Raw genomic sequence first — 27,066 nt, forward strand, 5'->3', positions numbered from 1 at the left:
TCACTGAACTGAATTTATGAAATCGGGGGGCGGGGGGCTCCTCTGGGGGGGTGAATGGGGCAGGGTCAGTCCAAGCTCTGGGGTCTGGCGCAGACCCTCCGCCGCAGCACAGCATGGGGCCGGTGCCCCACGCAGAGGTGCTGGAAGGGCCCCGCCGGGAATCCTGCCCCACACTGGCTCTGGCCCGTGATGTCACCCGCCAGGCGAAAGCCGCGTGCCCCCCGCCCACCAGGACGGCCCTTTGTCCCGCATTCGGTCGCCACAGCAACAGTCCAGTGGGGGCGGGGCCACTGTGGGCTAAAAATAAACCCCGTGAGGGTGGGTGATTACCCTGGTGCCAGGACTCCTGGGTTCTCTTCCCAGCCCTAGAGGGGTGGGGGGCTGATTGTAGGACTGGGAGCCAGGACTCCTGGGTTCCAGTCCCAGCTTGGACGCGGGCTCCTTGGATGGCCTCATTCTGCCTCAGTTTCCCCACCTGTCCCTGTGGCCGTTTCCCTCCCACCTCAGGCCGTCCCGTTTGCCTGGCAGCTGGGGGGGAGGGGAGGTGCTTGGTCCAGCCCCACAGGTAAGTGAGCAGTGCCCTAGCTCCCATGGGGCAGCGGAGTGGGGGGGGCTGGATGGGGCATGGCCCCGTTGCTGGGAACAGACTGTTTGGCCTTGGCCGGACTGGCAGGTCCGGAGGTGATGGGAATTGCAATCCCCTGCCGGAGTTACCCAAGCGGCAGCTGGCCCCGAATCCGCCCCCAGCACCGTGGGAGCCTGACCCTGGCACCTGCTGTTTGCTCACCCTTCACCCAGCAACCCGCAACGTGGCGCTCGACTTTGGCAGGGGCTGGCTCGGGCAGCGGCCGCTAGCGCCCTCCTGGGGCCCCGGCCAGCCACGCGGCCGGCCTGCAAACCGGGCCGGGCCCCCTGGCGCCCAAACAGCCCCTAGCCCCCGGAACTGGGGGGTGGGGCACCCTTTGTGCTGCTCAGTCCAATGCCCCCGGAGCTGGGGCCCCTGCACCCCCGGCCTCTGCATGCTTTATAGGCTCTGTGCTTCCCTCCAATCCAGGGGTCCCCTGTGGGGAAACGCCCCTCTCAGACAGCCTGTGGGGCATCTGCCCCCCCCCCAGCCACATCCTTGGCCCAGGCTCCCCCCACTCCGGTAAATCCACCAGCAGGCTGGGCCTGGCTCTGCTATCTGAACAGAGAGGGGGAGTCCTGCCCCCTCAACGTGCAACAGCCAGCCAGCAGATAGGGAAACTGAGGCACAGAGCAGCGACCCCGCCCACCCGTGGCGGCGCCGGGAGCAGAGCCCAGGGCTCCTGCCAAGAGGGAGGCGCAGGGGGTATGGGGGAAGCAGTGAGCCAGGGCGGAGCCGTGCAGGGGAGTGACGGGGGGGGCAGTCCCTTCCAGTGGGGGGCACCAGGAAGGGGGACGACGGCTCGGCGGCAGGAGGGGATAGGAGACCCATGCCCGGCGGTGATGCCAGGCAGCACGGCCTCAGCCCGGTGTGCCCAGTGCCCAGCGGGAACATCCCCGCACTTGGGGGCTTTCGTTCCATCCTGGGCTCGTCTCGGCAAAGGGACCAGCCGGATCCCGGCAGCGCAGCCGCCATGGGAATGACCCCCTAATGCCCTGAGGTCTGGGAGGAAGCGGGGTGGGGCTGGCACGGCAGGGCTGTTTGGGCCAGGGGTTCTGGTCCAAGCCCAGCCCTGATGGAGCAGCTGGGATCTGGGTGTGCGAGGAGTGAGGGCAGGGTCCGCAGGAGGGGAGAGGAAATGTCCCACCTCACTTTACAGGAGCTGGGTCCTAGATCCGAGCTCTCAGGCCCTGCCTGGCCCATTAGCCAGACCCGTTTCCACCCAGTTGCAATGAGTAGTGTAGACAAGACCCGGCCCTGTTCCTGAGCCAAACTATTGCCTGGCACAATCCAGGGACACTGATTCAAGGCCCAGTTGTACTGCAGCTTCTGGAGGGGAACTGGAGAGGGAAGATGCTAGCGAGGTTGGATTGGCAGCCTCTAAAATCCCCCGTGCCGGGAATCCCTGGTATGGGCAGCACTGGGGGCTGCTTGTGCATATGCTCTAGGGGTCCCCATGCCCCTTCCAGAACCCAGGATTCCTGGCTGCCAACCCGCCCTGCTCTGACCACTAGACCCCATGCCCCTCCCAGAGCTGGGAGAGAACCCAGAAGTCCCGGTTCCCAGTCCCCGCTCTATCCCACTAGACCCCCCCTTCCTGTCCCCAACACACACCCCCTGCTGCAATTCTCCCCCCCCCCCGCCATACGGGGACGGTACCCTGTGTCCGGGAACCTGCATGAGCCTGTACTTGGGCCCTGGCAGGTGAAAGTCTCCCAGCTCTAGGAGGGGTGTGGGGTCTAGTGGTCAAAGAAGGGCAGGTTGGGAACCAGGACTCCTGGGTTCTGTCCCTGGCTGGGGGATGGGGGGAGGGGTCTAGTGGTGGGAGCAGGGGCAGGGCTGGGAGTCAGGACTCCTAGGTTCTATCCCTGGCCGGAGGGCAGGGGGAGGGGCTGGGAATCAGGACTCCTGGGTCCTATCCCTGGCTGGGGGATGGGGGGAGGGGTCTCGTGGTTGGAGCGGGGGCAGGGCTGGGAGTCAGGACTCCTGGGTTCTATCCCTGGCTGGGGGATGGGGGGAGGGGTCTCGTGGTTGGAGCAGGGGCAGGGCTGGCAGTCAGGACTCCTGGGTTCTATCCCTGGCTGGGGGATGGGGGGAGGGGTCTCCTGTTTGGAGCGGGGGCAGGGCTGGGAGTCAGGACTCCTGGGTTCTATCCCTGGCTGGGGGATGGGGGGAGGGGTCTCGTGGTTGGAGCAGGGGCAGGGCTGGGAGTCAGGACTCCTGGGTTCTATCCCTGGCCTCGCTGACCCCACCACAGTCCCTGCTCCAGGCCGTTCCACTTGTACCAGGACTCAGGCTCCCGATCCCATCACAAGCCCTAAAGGAGCCATGTTGGCTCAGCCAGCCCATCTCCCACAAGCCAGGAGCCCCGCCGGGCAAACCACCCCCCGGATCCCAGGGGGAATCCAGCGACCCCCCCACTGCGGTGAGTGGAGTTACCCCCAGGAGGGCAGGCTGGGCCCTGAGAGTGGGGGAGCTGGGAGTGTGGGGGGCAGGGGAACTGTATGAGGAGGGTTGTGGGGAGCTGGGAGATGGGGGTGAACATGAGAAGGGATGGGGGCATGGAAACCATGGGGGGTGAGCCTTGGGGGGGCAGAGAGCTATGGGGGGGCTGAGCCTTGGGGAGGCGGAGAGCTAAGGGGGGTGAGCCTTGGGGGGGCGCTGGGGGGGATAGCTGGGGGGGTGGAGAGCTGTGGTGGGGAAAGCTGTGGGGGTTGAGCCTTGGGCAGGGGGAGAGCTGTGGGAGGGTGAGTCTTGGGGGGGGCACGCGGTGCGGGGGTGAGCCTTGGGGGCGGGGAGAGCTGTGCCCCAGCTCTCATGGGGATGTGGGGGCAGGCCAGGTCCAGCGGTCGGTCGGGGTCACTGGCCTTTATGTGTCCGGCCCCTGGGCTGACACCAGCCCGGCGTTTACATCCCCAGCACGCAATGAGATTGCGTCATCGCAGCGTGACATCACACTACGAGGTGACAACAGCATGACATCACCGCATGACATCACATGATGAGGTGACAGCAGCGTGACATCACCGCGTGACATCCCACGGCGACAGGGCACCACAGCGTGACCCCACCCCATGAGGTGACCTCACTCATTGAGGGCATGATGTCATCACGTGGGCTCTTGGCTCCCACCCCCCAGAGCGTGACATCATTTCCCTGTGGCCTGACATCATCGTGGGCCCTGTGAGGTCATCCCGCTGTGGGGTGACATCACCTCGCCCTTGCAGCCTGGGCTGGATTCGTGGCTCCCTAGTTGCTCTGCCAGGCCCAGCCACTTGGAGCCCTGCCGAGGCCTGGGATGGGCACGATCCAGAGCCGGCTCATGCCACGGGCATGTCCCAAATGACACACGTCGCTGTCAGATTGACAGCCAACCATAGGGGGGTCCCCACAGCTGTAGTCTCCTCCCCCCTCCAAAACCCCCCAAAGAAACAGGGAGTTTAAACGTCAAATGCGACACCATTTCCCGGGGACCCTTTGCCGGCAGCCCCAGAGGAGAGGCCAGAGAGGGAAGGTGCAACCCCCCCCCGCTCCCCGTCCCCCCAGATGGCAGGGCTGGGGCATTGGGGGTGGACAGAGGTTTCCCTGTCGCTGCCCCAACTCATTGCTCCAGGGATGTCCCCCCCTGAAAATCTGCCCAAACCTGAGGCTTTGGAAAACCTCAGCCCCTGGAGATGTTTCATTCCAGACCCCGATTTTGCGAACCACTCGCTGGGGATGCCCTTTGCCATGACACTTGGGGGGGGCACCCCAGTCCTTCGAGAACTGGCTCCAACCCACGGCTCCCCTCCACCTGCCAACTTCTCCCACGGCGCGGAGAAGAGCCCCCCCGTTTGCCCCCAAGCCCGTGGAATGTGAGCCAGAGGCGTTGCAGTCTGCTGCATGGGGTCCCGGCCGCCCCCCCAAACCCAAGTGGCGCTGTGACCATGTGCGCCAGGGGGCATTGCCCAGAACCGGGAGCCAGGCCCAGTGCCCTGCCCTGGCCTCTTCCTCTCCAGGGTATTTTTTTGGAGGGGTGGGAGGCCTCAGGTTCAGATTTTGCCTTGGGCCTCCCCAAAACTTCTGCGTGGCCCTGATGCCCCCTCCCGCTTTCCTCTTCCCATGAACTCCTCTGCTCCTGTACAGCCCCAGGGAGCTGGATGGGTCCAAAGCGCAACACCTAGCACCGCAAACGGCCTTCTAGGGCCAGGCGGGCAGGTGGCGGGCGTGAAAACCCCCCGAGATGGCGCTTGGGTGGGGAAAGTTGTGAGTTTGCAGCAGGGTTTGGCTTCCTGCTGCCTTGTGCGTGTGTGTGTGTGTGTGTGTGAGCACGCCCACAGCTCTGTGTGTGTGTGTGTGTGTGTGTGTGTGTGCACAGATCCATCCCAGGTTTTCAAAGTGTCTCTGAAATTGTAGACAGCATGCTGTGTGAATTCAGTCCCAGGGTCTTCCCTCACACAGCCTCACACAGAGCTCAGCCCTCCTCCACATTCAGCCTTAAAAGTTTTTCTTAAAAAAAAAAAAAAGCTTCGAAAAACTGCTCCACAACTTGAAAGGGGCAAAGAAAGAGAATTTTGTGTGTGTGTGTGTCTGTCCTGACACTTCCCCCAAATCCCCAGCGCTGCATCAAAGCCCAGCAGCCTAACACTGAGTCGCTCTCCCATGTGGAAAGACTCAAGAAATCATCGGGAAAGTTTCTTAAAGAAAAACAAGACTTCCTTCTCCAAGGTGGTCCTGGGCTCCAGTCTGAGAATGGAATATTTATAACCCGGCCTGCGTCGGGCAGACAAAAATCACTTTTTTTTTAACCATTTTTTTTTCTTTTGGTGGATTTCAAGGGAAAAGAAAGATGGGGAAAGTTTTGTGAAGGGGAAGACGAATGATCTTTGTCGCCGCTGGTTTGGGATTTTGTTTTTAATCGTTTCTCTGGATGTTACGTTTTTCTCCTGGAAAGAAGCGAAGTGCCCCGAAAAGTGGAACTTCAGCGTCGAGGCACCAAAGGGTGCGATTTTGGGGGAGAAAACATCAAAAAGGAAAAGAAAAGGATCCTTCCCTTGGAGCGCGAGTCACCAGCCCATTCCGGCTCCCAAAGGTACGCTGCATTTTTTAAAAATAATTCTTTAAAAAAAATATTAACTACAGTTTTGAGGGGGAACAGGAATTTTGCCCAGCTGAACGGTTTCTGGTTCAAGGGATGGTTTTGCTTATGGGACGCTTTGTCTCAGGACCTGCCGGAATGACTTTAATTTTGGTGTTTTTAAAACCACACACACCTTTAGAAAGACTTGATCCTTTCTCGACTCCACAAGATGCGGGAGTAGCTATTCCGTGACACCAAACTTCTGTGCCTACGGGGAAAACACAACCGTAGCTAGAATTCCCGAGTGCCCCATGGCCAACAAAACCCAGCTGACTTGACAGTAAATTTCCCTTCACCCAAGTCTAATTTTGCAAAGTTACCAAGTTGCTTTTTTCCCCTCCTCCCTCCCTCTCCTTTTGGCAAAACAATCCAGGAGGCTCCCAACTTCTGGAATCGGATCAGATCCAATTAAATCAGATGGGAGTGGGGGGAGGGGGGTAAATTACTTTGCCAAATTGCAATTTGTCAGGCAGGGATTACGCAGCCCAAGTAGGCGCTTTTCCCCCGGCTTTTACTGCGTTTGCTTTTCGCACCACTGCAATTTGTCTTGCTTTGTGAACTTGGCGAAACAATCCCTGGGCTGGGGGCGGCCTCCCCCTCCTTCTTCGCCACAAGTCAGGCCAGGTCTCCGGTGGGTGCCAGTCCATGGAGCTTGGCTGAGGGTTTGTTTGGGGCTCTCCCACCCCCAGCAGGCCCGGATTGACTGGCTGACACATCCGTCTGTCCCGCTCCCGGCGCACCCAGCGGTGCTGATGTCCTGAGCGGCCCAGAGAGCCCCGTTCCTGCAGCTGGCTGGGGGCTCAGATTAGGTTCAGAAAATCCGGGGGGGGAAGGGGCCGGTGGAGGGCTCCGCGCAAGGGAAATGACATCGCGCGTTTCTTTATTGTGATGTGGAGAGACCCGCACGCACGCCTGGTGGCTGGGCCGAGATCACCCAGGGAGACCCTGGCGCACTTGTGCTCGGCAGAGGCTGGAGCTGGCTGGGTGGGTGGGCGGCGCGGGGACCGACCTGATGGAGGAAGGGGGTGGGGGGTGGAGCCTCCAGGGACAGGTGCAGGCAGAAGGCGAAGGCAAAGGCTGTGCCTGGGGGTGGGTGGGGAGGCCCCCGTTCTCCAGCCCGAGGTCCAGGAGAAGGGAGCGGGGTGGCTGCCGAGGCCCCGTGGGAGCCGCGGATCCGGCGCTGCGTCCAGATTGGGACACACGTCCGGGGCGGATCGGGCAGTGGGGCCGGGGTGATAAGCGGGCACCCTTGGGGCAGCCCGTCTGTCGCCAGTGGGAAGCCCTGATGCGCCTGGTGCCAGGAGGGCGCCATCCCGCTCGTTCGTGGCACCCGGTGCCCTGCCCAGACCCAGCAGAGCCCCAGGCCCTGCCAGGAGCCCCCCCCAGGTGCCCTCTAGCCCCCATCGGTTCCACTGGGCAAGGCCCAGCCCCTCCCCACCCCATGCATAGCCGGGTGGCACCTGGAGAGACGCGAGGGCAAGGCCCAGCCCCTCCCCACCCCATGCATAGCCGGGTGGCACCTGGAGAGACGCGGGGCCCCGCCCGCCGCTGCCCACGGCCCGTGCCCTGCCCGAGGGTCTTTGCAGGCCCATCTCCAGCGTGACGGCCAGAGCCTGACCTCCCTGGGCAGTGGGAGGTGGATCCCGGGCACGAACCAGCCGCACCCCTGGGACACAGCTCCCTTGGCTGGCTGCTGGGCACTGCTGGCAGTGCCCATTCAGGGTTAGGCCGAGGATTTCGCTCTCCCTGGATGAGCTTCCCAGAAGCCACCGGGAAGCATTCCCAGAGGGCGGGAGGTGCCCAGCCATTGCCCCACCCGGGGAATCCTGCTGCCTAGCCCAGGGGTCCTGAGCCCCACTTTGCTGCATCAGCAGTTCCTGGGCTTGCCACAGAGATGTGACGTGACTGGGCGGGGAGGGGAGAATCCCTCTGTCGTGGCTCGTCAGGAGGTGTGTTATGGTAACGCCGGGAGGTGCCACCCATGATCGAGGCCCCAATGTGCTGGGCACTGCACAGACCCCACCTGAGATCAGCGCCCCGCCGGGCCGGGCGCTGCACACACCCCACCCGAGATCAGGGCCCCGCCGGGCCGGGCGCTGCACACACCCCACCCGAGATCAGGGCCCCACCGGGCCAGGCACTGCACAGACCCCACCCGAGATCAGGGCCCCGCCGGGCCGGGCGCTGCACAGACCCCACCTGAGATCAGGGCCCCACCGGGCCAGGCACTGCACAGACCCCACCTGAGATCAGGGCCCCACCGGGCCGGGCACTTCACAGACCCCACCCGAGATCAGCGCCCCGCCGGGCCGGGCACTGCACAGACCCCACCTGAGATCAGGGCCCCGCCGGGCCGGGCACTGCACAGACCCTACCCAAGATCAGCGCCCCACTGGGCTGGGCACTGCACAGACCTCACCTGAGATCAGGGCCCCGCCGGGCCGGGCACTGCACAGACCCTACCTGAGATCAGCGCCCCGCTGGTCCGGGCACTGCACAGACCTCACCCGAGATCAGGGCCCCGCCGGGCCGGGTTTGCTGCACAGACCCTACCCGAGATCAGGGCCCCTCCGGGCCGGGCACTGCACAGACCCCACCCGAGATCAGGGCCCTACCGGGCCGGGCACTGCACAGACCCTACCCGAGATCAGCGCCCCGCCGGGCCACACACTGCACAGACCTCACCCGAGATCAGCGCCCCGCTGGGCCGGGCACTGCACAGACCTCACCCGAGATCAGGGCCCCGCCGGGCTGGGTGCTGCACAGACCCTACCCGAGATCAGGGCCCCTCCGGGCCAGGTGCTGCACAGACCCCACCCGAGATCAGGGCCCCGCCGGGCTGCGCACTGCACAGACCCTACCCGAGATCAGGGCCCCGCCGGGCCAGGCACTGCACAGACCCTACCCGAGATCAGCGCCCCGCCGGGCCGGGCACTGCACAGACCCTACCCGAGATCAGCGCCCCGCCGGGCCGGGCACTGCACAGACCCTACCCGAGATCAGCGCCCCGCCGGGCCGGGCACTGCACACAGCCCACACGAGATCAGGGCCCCGCCGGGCTGCGCACTGCACAGACCCCACCCGAGATCAGGGCCCCGCCGGGCTGCGCACTGCACAGACCCTACCCGAAATCAGGGCCCCACCGGGCCGGGCACTGCACAGACCCTACCCGAGATCAGCGCCCCGCCGGGCCGGGCACTGCACAGACCCCACCCGAGATCAGGGCCCCACCAGGCTGCGCACTGCACAGACCCTACCCGAGATCAGCGCCCCGCCGGGCCACGCACTGCACAGACCCTACCCGAAATCAGGGCCCCGCCGGGCCGGGCACTGCACCGACCCTACCTGAGATCAGCACCCTGCCGGGCCGGGCACTGCACAGACCCCACCCGAGATCAGGGCCCCGCCGGGCCGGGTACTGCACAGACCCCACCCGAGATCAGGGCCCCGCCAGGCTGCTCACTGCACAGACCCCACCCGAGATCAGGGCCCCGCCGGGCCGGGCACTGCACAGACCCCACCCGAGATCAAGGCCCCGCCGGGCCGGGCACTGCACAGACCCTACCCAAGATCAGCGCCCCGCCGGGCCGGGCACTGCACAGACCCCACCCGAGATCAGCGCCCCACCGGGCCAGGCACTGCACAGACCCCACCCGAGATCAGGGCCCCTCTGGACCGGGCGCTGCACAGACCCCACCCGAGATCAGGGCCTCGACGGGCTGCGCACTGCACAGACCCTACCCGAGATCAGCGCCCCGCCGGGCCACGCACTGCATAGACCCCACCCGAGATCAGGGCCCCGCCGGGCCGGGCACTGCACAGACCCCACCCGAGATCAGGGCCCCGCCGGGCCGGGCACTGCATAGACCCCACCCGAGATCAGGGCCCCGCCGGGCCACGCACTGCACAGACCCTACCCGAAATCAGGGCCCCGCCGGGCCGGGCACTGCACAGACCCCACCCGAGATCAGGGCCCCGCCGGGCCGGGCACTGCACAGACCCCATCCGAGATCACTACCTACAAACACTGCCCAAGCGTCTCCACCCTGATGGGAGCTCACACACCGTGGCCCGCCCAGCCCTCGGCCTCTCTGCTAAGCCTTCTGCCACAGGGCCAGGGGCGCGGGCGGCCTTGGCACTGCAGACACCGATCTGCTAGGAACCAGGCAGGCCCCGCTGACGCACTGCAGGCTGGCAGCAAAGCTTCAGTGGCGGGGAGCCAGCTCCCACGCGGGTCGTTGTCTCCCCAGGGAGAAGGGTCCGGGGGAGGTAACACCGGGCAGCTGATCCATTTCGGTCTAAGGCCTCGGGCACAGCAGCCAACGCTGGGGTGCGGTGCGGATGCTCTGATTTCAGCCTGTACCTGCCTTATTTCGATTCAGCTGATGCTGGCTGACCCCTCCATTTGCCCCCGTTTCACCAAACCTCGCGAGGCCCCATCTCCATGGGGAAACTGGGCTGGGACCCCCGTAAGAGGTGAACACAGAGGGACCTGGTGCGCGCTGCTTCCCGGACAGGAGCAGCTTTGTCCAGCTTCACACCCACTTCGACTGGGAACCGGCGGGATGCGAACTGCCGCTGCTGAGACCCAAAGCAGGGCAGCGACTGGCTTGAAATTAAGTCATGTAGACAAGACCCTTGTTAAACCAGTTTAGACCCACTGAGCTAAAGTCGCTGAGGAATGGGTTCACTCCCATTTAACTAACCCAGTGCGAGTTCATGTCCGGACAGGAACACACCCAGGCCCCTGCTTGGCTCCCGGCTCCCTGGGCGTAACTGCCACCGGGCTCGGCTCCATGGGCCTCATTTTCTGGGGCCCGACATGGGCCCCCTGCTCAGGCACTTCCCAAGTAACGCATCTGCGCTGCGCCCTTTGGAGAATCCGGGCCGAAGGGTCTGTCCCATGGCGTCCAGGAGCCGGTGGGGCCTGCCCCAGCTACCTGCAGGGATGGGGCAGTTATTGCTTTGTGTGGGGGTCACGGCTGTCCCAGGGGTGCTGGGTTTCTGGGCAGGATGGCTGGCAGGGCTTGGCTGGCGGTGGCTGGGTTTTTTAAGGTAAAATGTCAATTTAAAATAATCTCATTGTTTGGACTGAGAAACCTGTAGCTATTCTGACAGTGCAGTAAGAGCTGGGGGGTGGAAAGGTAGAGCAGGGCGGCGTGGGGAGGGCGGGCTGGGAGCCAGGACGCCTGGGTCCTATCGCCAGGTCTGGGAGGCCAGTGGGGACTAGTGGGTTAGAGCCGGGGGGAAGGGGAGCCCCAGGACGCCTGGGTTCTGCTCACGCCTTCACCACTGACTCTGGGTGTGAATTTAGACAAGTCCCTTCGCCCCTCTGGGGTAATGACTCTGAGCCATTGACTCAGGCTTCACTTAATCCCTGGTTGGTCCCTGCAGGTCTTTGGCTGCTGAAGAAGTGGGAGCCGGGGTGGGTCCCAGGCTGGGCACAGGGCAGGGGGCCCGGCCCCATCGTATCCAGGTGATCTCGGTGCTGCTCCCTGGGTGTCAGGTGCGCCCAATGGGGTGCGAGGACCCTGCCCGATGAGGGGTGAGGGCTTCAGGCTGGGGCCCCGCAGCCCCCACCCGCCATCCATCTGCATTTGCTCCTTGTTTATTTGTGCATCTGGCTCCGTGTGGCTCAGCCCTCGGCCCCAGCCCAGCGCAGGCTCCCGTCAGCTCTGCGCCAGCCCTCGGCGAGCGGGGGGCCGCTGGGCCCGGGGACCGCAGGCCGCGTGGGGTCTGCAGCTCCAGAGCTGTGGGGGAGGCTGCCTCTGATCACAGCCCTTCCCGGTGTCTCAGACATGCACTCAGGGCGGCTGCTGGTTCACAGCCCGTGAACTGGCCGTGGCTCAACCGGGCCGGGTATTTCCATCACATGCTTGGTACAGTTAGGTTCAGGTCGGGAGTGAGGGGCAACGGCAGAGCTGTGGGGGAGCCCAGGGCTGGGCTGGCCGGGGGCTGCGGGTCAGGAATGAGGGGCGCTGGCAGAGGCAGGCACCTGGCCTGCTGGTAATGTGGCATGCCGAGCCGGGCGAGGCTGCCCGCTTCAGAGAAGCCTCCGTCCCGTGCAGTGATTCATTGCAGACACCTTGCAACATGTCGGGGCCATGGGGCACAAAGGGAGAGGCTGGGAGCTGGAGCTGAGCCCGGAGCTGGAGAATCCCGTAACTCGATGCCCGCTGGGAGGGTGGGCGGGGGCTGGGAACAGCCCACACCTGGTGGCAGCTGGGTGACCTTTTACATTCTAAGGGGCCCAGCCCCATTGTGCCGTGGGCTCCCATGCAGAGGGCAGCCGCATGGGAGCGACTGTCCCTAAATCACAGTCGTCGTCCCCCCCGCCATCCCCTCGAGGGCGTCTATCCAGCCCAGTTCTTGCTCTGGGGCCTCATCGAGGCATCCCGGCTGGCGCGTCTCCCTCTGAATCAGCCGGGAAGGAGGGGGAATATCCCCTCCAAGTTGGCTTTATGAGCGTCTCTGCCCAGCCCCTTCCTGTGGGGGCAGCTGGGTTCTCTTGCTGACTCGGACATGTGGTGTGTCTGTGGGTCTGAAGTCACTTGCCTGCGCTCTGCCTCAGTTTCCCCAGTGCCAGGAGGCTGCAGTGATGGCTTCCTGGCGGAGGCGAGGGGCTGCAGAGCCCCCCGCAGGGCACCCAGCAAGGGGGTGTCGCCCCACCACCTACCCCCACCCAGCTGCAGAGTAACAAGAGGAGCAGCTGAGAGGAGGGGGAAGAAGCAGCGAAAACAGAACCGGGTTTCGGCCGCTCCACATCCAGGGATGAGGAGGAGTCAGGGGGAGTTTGGGGCTCCCCCCTCCCAGGATCTCAACACTCAGGCCAGGACTACACCCAGCGACCCACTATCATCCCTCGGTGCCGGGCGTTCCAGAGCTGAGCGGGTGTGCTGGCGATGCCAATTTGCGTGGTTCTGCGGGCTCCTTGGTACGGATCTCGTGGGACCCGGGCTTGGGGCATGGCTGGGAGGCTGGTGTCTAGGGACGTAGGAACGGCCAGGCAGTGTTTCCTGGCTCAGACCCAGGGGCTTCAAGCCCAGTTTCTTGTCTCCTCCAGTGGCTTCCTGCAGGAGGCGCTTGTGGGGTGAACTGCCGATAGGAGGCTTCCTGCCCCAAAGCAGGAGGGGTTTGATCCCTCCGCCATGCTCCCCCTCCCCCTTCCCAGCATCACACTGTCCTTCCCCATCCTCGGTTGCATCCCACTCTTGTGGCAATGAGTTCCACAAGCTAACCGGGGAAGTCGTTGTGAATTAGATGCGGACAGTAAGAGTGGGGGACTTGGACCAGTCCACCAGACCACAAACCCCAAGAGTCTCTCCCCATTCTCTGGCTCTGAGGAGGATGTGGTCTGGGAGCTCCTGAGCTTGGTGCTCGTTAGCGTCAGTGACAGGTGCCTCTCGGAGCGGGGCGGAGGAGCTGCTGACCGCAGAGAAACTGGGATATTTATGGTGATCCGTCATAGGGAGTGCTGAGATTTCGGGGTTTGATCCCCACCCCCTTGTCTTCCCTGTTGGGGGAGACACCCACCCCTTGGCCATCATCCCACGAGACCTGAGGTGGTGTCACTGCCCCGGCAAGGCTGATTGGTTGCTGTGTGACCCTACCTGGATGTCCTGCCTTCAGCAAGGCAGGACTTCCTGGCTTGCCGGCCTGTTGCGAGTCCGGCCCCTCGCCCGTGAGGGTCTGGGGCAAGGGGAGGGGCAACGCTGAGCGAGGTCCTGCCCCAGTGGCCGCGTGGGAGGGAGCTGGGCCAGCAGGGGCTCCCGGCGGGCGGACTCCCAGCCAGGCGGATGCTTAGCCCCACATGTGCAGCGTGGCTGTCTCCCCGCAGCCCCCGGACCACCGAGCAAGAGCAGGCGGCCCTGCCGGCGGGCACACCCGGCCTGAGCGCTCCCGGCTCTGCAACGGGCCGGCCCTGGGCTGAGCCGGGCGGCTGGGTGGGCAGGAGCGGAGACCAGACAGGGCAGGTGATGGTCTCGGGGTCCTCTGCACACAGCTCTGCCGGCGCCCCTCACTCCCGACCCGCAGCCCCCTGCCAGCCCAGCCCTGGGCTCCCCCCAGCTCTGCCGGTGCCCCTCACTCCCGACCGCAGCCCCCTGCCAGCCCAGCCCTGGGCTCTCTCCCCCAGCTCAGCCGGTGCCCCTCACTCCCGACCCGCAGCCCCCTGCCAGCCCAGCCCTGGGCTCCCCCCAGCTCTGCCGGTGCCCCTCACTCCCGACCCGCAGCCCCCTGCCAGCCCAGCCCTGGGCTCCCTCCAGCTCTGCCGTTGCCCCTCACTCCCAACCCGCAGCCCCTGCCAGCCCAGTCCTGGGCTCCCTCCCCCAGCTCGGCCGGCGCCCCTCACATCTGTGCAAGTGTAGGTGTGTGTGTGTATGTCTGTGAGTACGTCTGTGTGTGCGTGTGTAGGTCTGGGTGTGTAGGTCTGGGTATGTGTGTAGGCAGGTGTGTGTGTGTGTGTGTGTAGGGGGCGTGTAGGTCTGGGTGTTTGTAGTTCTCCGTGTGCGCAGGTCTCGGTGTGCCACGTGCCCATGTGTCACTGGATGTGGGTGCAAAGCCAGAGGTTCCAGCTGTTGGGTGGCCCGGGGGCAGGGAGGGGTGCCGTCCCCCAGCTCGGTACCAGCCCACCCAGGCCCCCTTACTGGGCACTGCCGGGAGCTCAGCTGGCCAGCCCCACGTGGGTTTACCGGCTTGCCCAGGATGATAATGGAGGGGTGAAGGGCCAGGGGCAAAGCCCCCCAGAGCCGCGGGGCCCCCAGCCCCCAGAGCAGGGCGTCGCTAGGACAGCGGGGTGCATGCCCCACGCCTGGGAACTGAACCGGGGTCTCTGGAGCAGGGGCCTGAGTCTCCCCATTCAAGCAGCTGGGCTCCGCAGCTGGGGCGGGGACAGACTCGTGGGCGGCCCTGTCCCAGCCAGCGTGTGGGATGCTGGCGCCCCCGACAGCTCTGCAGGTCAGCACGGAGGGCGGTGGGGGAGGGGGCGTCTCCTATGAAAGCAGTGGGGAGCCCCAGAGGCTTTGCTGGAGGGGAGTCCAGGGGAAGGTGCCTGCAGACACTGGGGCCCGGCGCTGGCCTGGCCGACCCGGCCCCAGCCCCGTCCTCGACTCTCCCAGCCCCCGGGCCAGCGGACCACCTTGGAACCGGTGCCCGGCCCTCCCCCGCCATGGGGATCAAGCTCCTTTCAGAGCCCCTGAACCTGAAGCAAGGGGCTTTGAGGCAGCTGTCTGGCCCGGGCAGATTAGCAGCGTGGATTGAATGAGGCGGGCGGCCCCACGGAGGGGTCAGGCGCGGCGGGGGGCTGGGACAGAGACACAAGGCCTCGTTCGGGGCAGGGAGAGCAGGGGCCGGCCTGGCCCTTCTCGGGGAACCTCGGGGGCTTTTGGCCATAGTGTCCCCCAGCCCCAGCTGACTGGTGATTTCGTTTTTCTCCGTGACCCAGCCCCAGCCTGTATCAGCATGTGGGGGAGGGAGGGGGGTCTGCCGCCGGGGCAGGGGCTGGCTCAGGAGGGTGGGAAATGGGACCTTTCCCCTCTAGGGGGCTCTGGCTCCCATCTGGTCCCTGGCCGGTCGTTCAGTGACTTCTGGGCGCGGGAAACCCATGGGGGGGGGCCCGAGGAAGCTCGTTCTCCAGGGGCTGCCCCCATCTTCCCGTCCCTTATGCAACCAGCGTGGCTGGGGAGTGGCACTGGATGGGTGCGGCTGGCAGGCTGGGCGGTGCCATGCTTGGGGCACGCCCTGCGGAGTGGGGGGTAGCCCTGGGGCCGGCTCTCCGTGGGCGGGGGGAAGGCCGATCTGCGCTGGAGCCGGAGCAGCGGTTTCCCTAAGGCCGCGCAGGGTTAAACCAATCGGGCACTTGGCTGACCCCGGGTCACTGAGCGGCTGCCGGGGGGGGGGGCTGTGGCTGCCGGGCCAGCAGCCGTCTGGGCCCTGGGATCTCGGCCTAATCCAGCCTGACGTCAGGTCCCCCAGCAGTGGGGCTGGGGGGGCTCTTAACCCTGCGGTGGCGGGGCTGCGCCATCTGGAAAAACGCTTCTGGGAGAAGCCCTCAAGCTTCACCCCGGGAAACAGAGGGATGGGGGGGGCAGAGCTGGCAGAGAGGGGCAGGGCTGGGGGGTAGAGGGAGCCCAGGGCTGGGCTAGCAGGGGCTGCAGGTCGGGAGTGAGGGGCACCGGAGGAGCTCAGGGGGCAGGGCTGGGGGGTGGAGGGAGCCCAGGGCTGGGCTACCAGGGCCTGCAGGTTGGGATCGGGGCGGGTGGGGGGGGTCACATGTGCACGTTTTGTAACCTGCACTTTTCACGGACTATGTAGCCACCCCATTTACTCAGTGGCCCAGAGAGGGCGGCCCTGGGGATTCCCCTGCAGGCTCCCTGGTTCCCGACCTACAAGTGAGTGGGAAGAGGCCCCATCTCCCATTCCCTCCCCCGCCTGCCCCAGCCAGGCCCTGGGGCTGGAGCAGAGCCAGCAGCCCCCAGAGTGGAAAGTCCCAGTCCCATTCCCTACCCCCTCCTGCCTCACTGACAGCGGGTCCCAGGCCGGGCAGGCGGGAGGCTGATGTGTCAGCTCTGTGCGTCCTTCCGGTTCGAACAGGGGGCACGGGGTGGGGGGGAGTCCCAAGCCCGGAGACTTTTCCTGGGGCCTCCAAGCGTCTGGCTCAGAAGCTGTTGCCCGTAGAGTGGGGAGAAATGTCACCTTCCGTCCAGGGTTTGTTCTGGGGGAGCTGGGGGGACGTTCCCCCAGATATGGAAGGGGAGTCGGGATGGAAACAGAGACCATGGCCAGCTTGGGGTCTCTCTCCCCATCCACCCCCTCTATCTATCCCCATCCACCTCATCTATCTATCTATCTATCCCCATACACCCCCTCTATCTATCTATCTATCTATCTATCTATCTATCTATCTATCCCCATACACCCCCTCTATCTATCTATCTATCTATCTATCTATCCCCATACACCCCCTCTATCTATCTATCTATCTATCTATCTATCCCCATACACCCCCTCTATCTATCTATCTATCTATCTATCTATCTATCTATCTATCCCCATACACCCCCTCTATCTATCTATCTATCTATCTATCCCCATACACCCCCTCTATCTATCTATCTATCTATCCCCATCCACCCCCTCTATCTATCTATCCCCATGCACCCCCCATCTATCCCCATACATCTCTCTCTCTCTCTCTCTCTCTCTCCAGGGTCCTTGGGAAACACAAGCCAGGGGGCCGCTTTCCGAGGGGTTTGCGGGAGGCCAGCGCCCCTGCCCCCCCGTGCCCGGCGAGCGGCGTTTGGGCGGTGAAGGCCAAGGCCTCGCGCCGGGCGCTGCAGCCTCTGGCCGCAGCCCGGGCTCTTGGCAGGCGCGGGAGGAATGTGTGTCAGTTTGAGTTTCTTGGCAGGGAAGGTTCCCTTCAATCCAGCCTGCGCTTGGCTCTCAAATTTATGCCCATAGGCTGCTACTTGGGTGGGCCGGGGCCGGCTGGGCCGGGAAGGGGGGGGGGCGCGCATGAGGGAGCTGCCTCGTCGTTCCCATTGGCTGCTGGGACGGGAGCTCATCTCTTCTGCTGCCCCTCCCGCCCCAAATCTTCCTGCTGGGGTGTGTGTGTGTGTGGGGGGGGAATTGGCATCTCACCCCCTTTAATCCACAGCCCCCAGGGCCGGTTCAAACCCCCGAGCCGCATGCTGGGCCCCCCGCGGACAGGTCCTGGGCAGCCACAGGGGGTGAACAGCCTTGGGAGGCCGGGGGGTGCTCCCCGGCATGGCCTGGAGATGGGGTGCCCCCGCTGGGCTGGGAGAAACACGGGGTTAGGCCCAGGAGGGGACAACTGGTCCCCAGCCCCGGCTCCAGCCCGGAAACTGTCTGGGGGAGGGGCGGGCAGAGTGGCCCAATTTATCCCTGTTCTGTTCACCAGGACAGAGCCGTATTGGCATGTGTGTGGGTGGCCGGGCGCGCCCCTGGACGCGGCTCAGTGTGGAGCGGGGTGAGGTGGGGACGTGGGGTGGCCGCCTGCGGGCTGCGAATGTGCATGCGGTGTATGTGGGGTGCACGTGTGTGCTGTGTATGTAGCAGCATGTGTGTGTGTGCGTGTGCTCTGCATGCGTGCATGTAATGGCATGTGTGCGTTCTGTGTACAGTCTGTGTGACGTGCACGTGTCCGTGTGTGCGCGTTGTATGTACAGCCCGTGTGGAATGCATGTGACCGCATATGTGTTGTATGTACAGTCTGTGTGGTGTGCATGTGGCCGCGTGTGCGTCGTATGTACAGTCTGTGTGGTGTGCATGTGACCGCATGTGCGTCGTATGTACAGTCTGTGTGGTGTGCATGTGGCCGTGTGTGCGTTGTATGTACAGTCTGTGTGGCGTGCATGTGGCCGTGTGTGCGTTGTATGTACAGTCTGTGTGGCGTGCATGTGACCGTGTGTGTGTTGTATGTACAGTCTGTGTGGTGTGCATGTGGCCGTGTGTGCGTTGTATGTACAGTCTGTGTGGTGTGCATGTGACCGTGTGTGCGTTGTATGTACAGTCTGTGTGGTGTGCATGTGGCCGCGTGTGCGTTGTATGTACAGTCTGTGTGGCGTGCATGTGGCCGTGTGTGCGTTGTATGTACAGTCTGTGTGGCGTGCATGTGACCGTGTGTGTGTTGTATGTACAGTCTGTGTGGTGTGCATGTGGCCGTGTGTGCGTTGTATGTACAGTCTGTGTGGTGTGCATGTGGCCGCGTGTGCGTTGTATGTACAGTCTGTGTGGTGTGCATGTGGCCGCGTGTGCGTTGTATGTACAGTCTGTGTGGCGTGCATGTGACCGCGTGTGCGTTGTATGTACAGACTGTGTGGCGTGCATGTGACCGTGTGTGTGTTGTATGTACAGTCTGTGTGGCGTGCATGTGGCCGCGTGTGCGTTGTATGTACAGTCTGTGTGGTGTGCATGTGACCGTGTGTGCGTTGTATGTACAGTCTGTGTGGCGTGCATGTGGCCGCGTGTGTGTGTTGTATGTACAGTCTGTGTGGTGTGCATGTGACCATGTGTGTGTGGTATGTACAGTCTGTGTGGTGTGCATGTGACCGTGTGTGCGTTGTATGTACAGTCTGTGTGGTGTGCATGTGGCCGCGTGTGCGTTGTATGTACAGTCTGTGTGGTGTGCATGTGGCCGTGTGTGCGTTGTATGTACAGTCTGTGTGGTGTGCATGTGACCGTGTGTGCGTTGTATGTACAGTCTGTGTGGTGTGCATGTGGCCGCGTGTGCGTTGTATGTACAGTCTGTGTGGCGTGCATGTGGCCGCGTGTGCGTTGTATGTACAGTCTGTGTGGCGTGCATGTGAGCGTGTGTGTGTTGTATGTACAGTCTGTGTGGTGTGCATGCACTTGCTGGGTGGGTGGTGTGTGCACGTCTTTGTGAGAGGTAGCCGAGGATGAGGATGGCGTGAAGCAGGGTCTTGCCCTGCCTGGCTCCCCCCGCCCTCGCTGAGGGTGCCCCCCGTCCAGGTGGCTGGTCTGTGCCCCGCGTCCTGGCGCCGGCCCGGGGAGAACTGGGCAGGGTGGGGCCAGTTCAGATGGACAAAGCCACCAAAGCCAATGGACGAGGGGCTGAGCACCACGCCCCAAAATTGCTCCCCACTGCCCAGCCCCACCCAGCGGCTCCAGCCCTTCCGTGGGTTGGAGCATCGGGGTGGGAGGGGACAGAGAAGCCCCCCAGTGCAGCGACTCGGGGGGTCCTCTGGTGCTTGGCTTGGAGCGGATGGGTCCACAGGCCCGCGCCCATTGAAGGGGTCTGGGCAGGCTGCTGCTAATTCCCTCCAAAACTCTGCCAGTGGCCCGCAGTGCCACCCGCAGCCCCTGCTGTCCCAGCCCTGGGCTCCCCCCCGCCCCCCAGCTCTGCCGGTGCCCCGCTCCCCGGCGGGCAGGCAATGCAGTGCAGTGCAAGGGAGCCCGGCCTGGCCATGCGATCTGCTGTCGGCCGACACCGCGCCATGCCGTGCGAACGTGGCACGTTGTCCGGTGCAGCGCCGGGGCCGAGGCAGGCCACGCCATCCAGCCTCGGCGGCGGCACCCTACTCGAATGCCGTCCGGTACCGGGCCATGAAACGATTTGGGTGTCTCGCCCGCCGTGCGAACGGCTCCCTGCTGGCGCCCAGCAACTAGTGCCTGGGGGGAGCCAGCGCAGCTGACGGGGATCCAGTGGAGGGTTGAAAGCAGCAGCTGTGCCCTGAGCAGGGTCCTGGTGCATCGGTGACCTCCAGGCCCCGAGCTCCGGGTGGACACGTCCCCCCCACTGCCCCGGAAGCGCCGGCGGACACACCCAGGCCTGGGTAGCTGCACCCCCACCCCCAGCAATGCCTCCGGCCCAGCTGGGATCTCGGAGGAATGTCCTATGCCTGTCACTCAGCGTCGCCACGGAAACTCCCCTATCTGCTATCAAACTGTGCTATTTGGGGGCGGGACCCAGAGGAGGAGGGGAGGGGGAAGCAGAGGAGGGGTCTTGGGGGCGGGGGCTGGAGAAGGGGCTGGAAGGAAAGAAGTTCACCCCCTCCAGGGGGCAGCTGCCTCCCCCAGCCCTCCCTGCGCGAGGGGAGGGGAAGAGCAGGCTTTCAACGCACCCCCCCTGCAAGGACCCCGGCCCAGCCCAACATGGGAGGGGCCGGTGGGGCCTGGGGCTGGGAAGAATGTGCTCGCATTGAGCTAGACACTGGTGCACGTTAGAACAGGAGTTGCAACAATGACTTTTCCCAGCCTGTGCTGGGGGACGGGGGGCGCCGGCTGAGCCAGAGGAGGAGTCGTTAGCTAATTACTGGCTTAAAGTATTATACGGTGCAATGCCCGTATGTCACCAGGGCGACGGGCACCAACGCTGCTGCCGGTTTAATGGGGGCCGCTGGTACCAGCTGCTGGGTAATAATGTGCACACAGCCCCAGCACTAGTGAGAGACCCTACAATAACAAACCAGTGTGCGTGCAGCCCCAGCGCCAGTGAGAGACCCTGCAATAACAAACCAGTGTCCACACAGCCCCAGCGCTAGTGAGAGACCCTGCAATAACAAACCAGTGTTCACACAGCCCCAGTGCCAGTGAGAGACCCTGCAATAACAAACCAGTGTGCGCGCAGCCCCAGTGCCAGTGAGAGACCCTGCAATAACAAACCAGTGTTCACACAGCCCCAGCGCTAGTGAGAGACCCTGCAATAACAAACCAGTGTGCACGCAGCCCCAGTGCTAGTGAGAGACCCTGCAATAACAAACCAGTGTCCACACAGCCCCAGTGCCAGTGAGAGACCCTACAATAACAAACCAGTGTGCACACAGCCCCAGCGCCAGTGAGAGACCCTGCAATAACAAACCAGTGTTCACACAGCCCCAGCGCTAGTGAGAGACCCTGCAATAACAAACCAGTGTTCACACAGCCCCAGCGCCAGTGAGAGACCCTACAATAACAAACCAGTGTTCACACAGCCCCAGTGCCAGTGAGAGACCCTACAATAACAAACCAGTGTGCACACAGCCCCAGTGCCAGTGAGAGACCCTACAATAACAAACCAGTGTGCGCGCAGCCCCAGCGCCAGTGAGAGACCCTGCAATAACAAACCAGTGTTCACACAGCCCCAGCGCCAGTGAGAGACCCTACAATAACAAACCAGTGTTCACACAGCCCCAGCGCCAGTGAGAGACCCTACAATAACAAACCAGTGTTCACACAGCCCCAGCGCCAGTGAGAGACCCTACAATAACAAACCAGTGTTCACACAGCCCCAGTGCCAGTGAGAGACCCTACAATAACAAACCAGTGTGCACACAGCCCCAGTGCCAGTGAGAGACCCTACAATAACAAACCAGTGTGCACACAGCCCCAGCGCTAGTGAGAGACCCTGCAATAACAAACCAGTGTGCGCGCAGCCCCAGCGCCAGTGAGAGACCCTGCAATAACAAACCAGTGTTCACACAGCCCCAGTGCTAGTGAGAGACCCTGCAATAACAAACCAGTGTGCACACAGCCCCAGCGCCAGTGAGAGACCCTGCAATAACAAACCAGTGTTCACACAGCCCCAGCGCTAGTGAGAGACCCTGCAATAACAAACCAGTGTCCACACAGCCCCAGCGCTAGTGAGAGACCCTACAATAACAAACCAGTGTCCACACAGCCCCAGCGCCAGTGAGAGACCCTGCAATAACAAACCAGTGTGCACACAGCCCCAGTGCCAGTGAGAGACCCTACAATAACAAATCAGTGTCCACACAGCCCCAGCGCTAGTGAGAGACCCTACAATAACAAACCAGTGTCCACACAGCCCCAGCGCTAGTGAGAGACCCTACAATAACAAATCAGTGTCCACACAGCCCCAGCGCTAGTGAGAGACCCTGCAATAACAAACCAGTGTTCACACAGCCCCAGTGCTAGTGAGAGACCCTACAATAACAAACCAGTGTTCACACAGCCCCAGCGCCAGTGAGAGACCCTGCAATAACAAACCAGTGTTCACACAGCCCCAGCGCCAGTGAGAGACCCTACAATAACAAACCAGTGTGCACGCAGCCCCAGTGCTAGTGAGAGACCCTACAATAACAAACCAGTGTTCACGCAGACCCAGCGCCAGTGAGAGACCCTGCAATAACAAACCAGTGTGCACACGGCCCCAGCGTTAGTGAGAGACCCTACAATAACAAACCAGTGTTCACGCAGCCCCAGTGCCAGTGAGAGACCCTACAATAACAAACCAGTGTGCACACGGCCCCAGCGTTAGTGAGAGACCCTACAATAATAGAAATGAAAATTTTTCCAGGGAGCGGGAGGTTTGTTCTTTGTGGCTGCCCCAGCCAGCCCCACTCCCACGCTGGACCGCAGGGTTGGGTGGGTGTTGGAGAGGCCATTCAGAGCAGGGTCTCCGGACATGATCTCACCACGGTTCAAGGCAGTTCCCGGCGTCCCTGGGGCCTTCAGGCCAGGGAATCCGGGGGTCCCTCTGCAGCGCCGGGAACCAGCCATTGATTGTGGGAAATGCAGCGATGCGGGACCCGGTGATTCGGGGTGGTTCCTCCCCCCTGCCCCCCGCTCAGCGTTCCTCACCCTCTTGGTTGTGGTGGGAAGCGTGGGGAGCAGCAGCAGCGGGAGGGCGAGGGTCCAGAGGAGGCCGAGGGGGTGCCGAGACCGCAGCAACCCGGGGCGCAACGGCCGCTCATGCGCGTGTGGCCAAGCTCCCTGTCACGCAGACGGACCCCGTGCCTCAGCAAAGGGGTGCCCCATCGCCCTGCTGAGGCTGTCAGGGGTTTGCGTTGGGGGACCTGAGTTCTATTCCTGACTCTGCCCCTTTGGGTGCCCCCATGTGCCTCAGTTTCCCCACCTGTGTAGGGAAGGTAGTCCTGTTTTGGTGAGGCAGGGCCCGTTGTGCCCTCTGTGTCTCCAGGCCTCCAAGCCAGCTAGATCCCGGCAGAGCCCTCAGCCCCTGAGCTCCACTGGGAGCATGGCACGGTAGGTGGCTGGCGCAGGGGGTGGCTCCAAGGCCTGGCGACAGAGAGCAGGCAGCTAGGAAATGTGACCCTCAGCCTGGCCTCAGGGCTCACCCCAGGCCCTGGGCAGCCTCCCCGCAGCTACTTCCCCCTTCCCTCATCACAGCCCCCCGGCCTGGCAGGGCCACCTGGCAATCCAGCTTGGCCATGCCCTGTTCCTGCTGCCCATGCTGAGTCCCCCGTTCCGCCTGGCACATCGGGGGGCCCGTGCCGCACCCCCACTCGGGCCTTGGCCTGCAACGTGCCACGAGGCTGTGGTGCCCCCTCCTCCCCAGCTTTGGGTCCCCAGAGCCCCGGCCCTGACCCCCCGCCACATCGGTGCCCTGGCCCCGGCTCCCTACGTGCGGATCCATGGGGCTCTGCAGCTGGAGGCGGTGCGGGGGGGTGAGCTGGGGGATGACTCAGGCCGATGGGATGCACTGAGCACGCAAGCCTTGACCTGGAGCCAGCGAGGGGGCAGCTGGAGGGGAGTCGCAGGGGGGCCCAGCCAGCACCACGGTGGGCACCCAGAGACATAACATCAGCATCTCCCCTCCAGCCCAGACCCCCCCCCCAAGGCACAGATGTCTGCGTGGGGCTGGAGAGGGAAGGTTGGCCCAACGGGTAGGACCCTAGACCCTGGTCCTCCTCCCTGCTCTACCCTGTGCCTTGGGAGAGGCGCCGTGCCTCAGTGTCCCCATCTGTACGATGGGGTGTTGTCAGGTGCTCATGGCGATGAGGGCCACGTAGGCACCTCCGCAGGCCTGCACCGAGCAGTGATAAACGGGGACAGGCGAGGGGGAGCGTTCGGGGCTGGGGCGGGGGGACTAGCAGGGACAGCTGGGTGGGGGGGAGATGGTGCCCCATGGGAAGGTCTGGAAGCCTCGCTGGGGGGCATTGAACATTAGAGGAGGCTTGGGCGTCGGGCCCCATTGCAGGGCCCCTCACCCTGAGTGTCTGGACTCAGGGAAGGCCACGGAGCCTCTCACACCACTTCAGGGCGACCTCTCTCCGGCCAGCCTCAGACACAAATCCCTGTGCCCAGCCCGGGGCTCTGCCCTGCCCAGGGACGGGACGCGCCGCGGGCCAGGGTGCGGGGGAGCTTGTCCGGCCCGGGCAGTGCCGGGGGAGAGAGGAGATAATCCCAGGGGCCCTTCTGACTCTAAATGCTGTGAATGGGGATTGCGACGGGGGGAATCCAGGTTGGGGGTCAGGACTCCTGGGTTCTGCTCCAGGACGGGGGCAGGGTCTAGTGGGTTAAAGCAGGGGGCACGGGTCTGGAAATCAGGACTCCTGGGTTCAAGTCTCGGCTCAGAGAGAGGAGAGTTTAATAGTTTTGGGAGGGAGATATTAGGAATCAGGACTCCTGGGTTTTATCCCTGGCTCCAGGAGGGGAGTGGGGTCTAGTGGTCAGAGCAGGGGGTTGGGAGCCAGGACTCCTGGGTTCGCTCTCCTGCTGCCTGGCCACGGGCACCTCCTCGCTCATGCGGGCGTTTCCGGGGTTCTGTGCGATGCCGAGCGCAGCCGGGGGGCATCGCCCAGCCAGAGCCCCGGCTGTACGGTGCAGGGCTGTGGTGACCCAGTACCTAGACGTGGATCCCGACAAGGGAAGGGGTGTCCCGGCACTGTTGGAAAACCACCCGGAGTGGCAGGAGCTGGGTCCACAGCGGGGGTCAGGGCTTGGGGGGAGGGGGTTCACAGCTGCCCAGTAGGATGGGACCCATGGCGACCAGCGGTGGGTCTTAGGGCCCCCCGTTTTTCTTTGTACCGGACAATAGGGCCGGGGCACTGGTGTGGGCTGAATGGGGAAGCGGAGGGGGTGGAGCAGCAATCGACTCAATTACTAGACAAACTTTTGAGAGTGGCCTGCAAACTCCTGGCCTTCCTTGGGGCGAGGGGGGGCGGGATGGGATTCCCCCAGGCTCCCAGTATCCCGGAGCCTCGTGCCCCCCCCCTGCTGGGCAGCTGGTGGGGAGGGGGGGTGCGCCCCTTTCTCTGCCCCAGCCCCACCCCCACCTCTCCCTCAGGGAAATGTTACTATTCCTCCTTCCTGCTTTCCCGCTCCCCCTTCTCATTTTGTGCCCCCCCAGGCCTTCCCATGTGCCCCATCTCTGTGCGTACCACCCCCATGGTCCCTGCACCCACCCTCCTACTTTTGCCTACCCAAAACCTTTTCTTGCCCCCCCAGCAGCCTCCTCTTCTTCCACTCCCCCCCCCAGTTTCACACCCCTGCCCTCCCCCCGCCCCATTCTTCCCCGGTGACACGCGGACAAAGCCCCCAGACGAGCTCTCAAAGGGGGAACTGAGGCGTGAGAATCCGCCCCCCCCCCCATTGCAAACCAAACCCTTCTTCTTCCCAGCGGGCTGTGGGGCCCCAGCCCCCTCCCTTTTGGGGGTGAGCCCCCCCCCCCGCTCTCCAGGGAGAGGCTGGAAGGAGCTGAGGGCGCCGACACCAAATGCCACACACAGAGAGCCCCCCCCCAATTCCACCGCCCCCACACTCCAGCTTGTTCTCATTTCGTGGCCTGTCGCGGCCCGGCTCAGTCCTGTCTCCCGCTCCACTCCCAGGCAGGGCCCCGCGCCCGGGTGGGCCAGCCATGGGGAAGGGGCTGCCAAGTGCTGGGGCATGGGGTGCTCGCCCCGCCCGGGAGGAGAGACCCCCACCGTGCCTCAGTTTTCCCCCTTTGGAAACGGGTATGAATGGTCCTGATCTGTGCATGTGTGTATGTGTGCCTGAGCCTGTGTGCACACGTGTGTATGTTTACACATGTGCACATGCGTGTGCCGACACATGTCCCTGCCTGTGCGTCTTCAGCCATTAATAGCTAAGAAGCAGCCACTGGGTCAGACACTGAACTGGGACTTGGGAGACTAGGAATCTCGTCCCAGCTCTGCCTCAGTTTCCCCTCCCACCCTGGTTTAAATGGGCCTGGAAGCTCTGTGGGCCAGGCACCTTCCCCATACAGCCCTGCCAGTGGTGCCTGGGGGCAGCGGGTGGGGGGGTTGGGGGGGCCTGTCGTTTGATTGTTTTTAATTATCAAAGTCACACGTCAGACGCCCTGCTTGCAACTTGGGTGGGAGCAGGGGGGTCGGGGGTTGCCCCTGGGGTTGTAAAGTCAGCGGGTCCCAATGGCTGGCGGGGACTGGCCGGGGGCTCCCCACAATGCTAGTGGAGGGAGCTTAGTAGCTTTCCAGGCCCCCCGAACCTGCTGGTGTCTCGCCTGCACCCCAGACGGGGGCTGAGGGTCTGAGCTTTTTGGCCTCAAGGACGTTAGTTCTGATCTGGCCCCAGGGTGAGGGCTTGGCGAGCTCGGGGAGGTGGGGAACGAGACACTGGGGGGGGGGTGCCCAGCGGGCATGGTGGGGGCTGCTCTGCCTGGGGTGGGGCCCTGGAAGCCAAGGTGGGGGGGTGCTCTCCCCGGAGCGCCAAGCGGGCACTCCTGGGGGGGCATACAGCGGGGGGGCACTCTGTGTTGGGGGTGGCGCCCAGCGGGCACTGGAGCTGTCTGGATGGCCTCTTTTGCTCGTTTTATTTTGCAACGACCCAGACGGTCCCATTCTCCCCCCCCCAGGTGTGTCTGATGCTGACAAATGGGGGTGTGGGGAAGAGATCGGGGGTGTGTGTGAAAAAACCCTCCCCCCCCCATCAAACAGACTCAGTTATTGTGCAGCAGAGAAGTTGCTCTTTCCCGTCACCAGCTGGCTGCCAGCTGCGAAATCCCCTTCCCATCCCCCCGCCTGCTTCCCCCCATTCCCCCCCATCCTCCCCACCTCGCACACACCCAGATCCCTCTGCCCCTGCCAGGAGGGCGGCCCCCGACATTTCTTGGATGCACTTGAAACGC

At 63.7% G+C, this 27,066-nt stretch overlaps 1 protein-coding gene across 1 annotated transcript in view; it reads left to right on the forward strand.

The window, feature by feature from the left end:
• The first annotated feature begins 5,074 nt into the window (after positions 1 to 5,074).
• The window catches only part of GLI1 (GLI family zinc finger 1), a 34,900-nt gene continuing 12,908 nt past the window's right edge, over positions 5,075 to 27,066 (forward strand). The window contains 1 exon segment of the mRNA XM_074934937.1: positions 5,075 to 5,696. The gene's annotated coding sequence lies outside the window, so the exon portion shown is untranslated.

Source organism: Natator depressus, chromosome 20 (assembly GCF_965152275.1).
Source record: "Natator depressus isolate rNatDep1 chromosome 20, rNatDep2.hap1, whole genome shotgun sequence".
Taxonomy (NCBI): Eukaryota; Metazoa; Chordata; order Testudines; family Cheloniidae; genus Natator; species Natator depressus.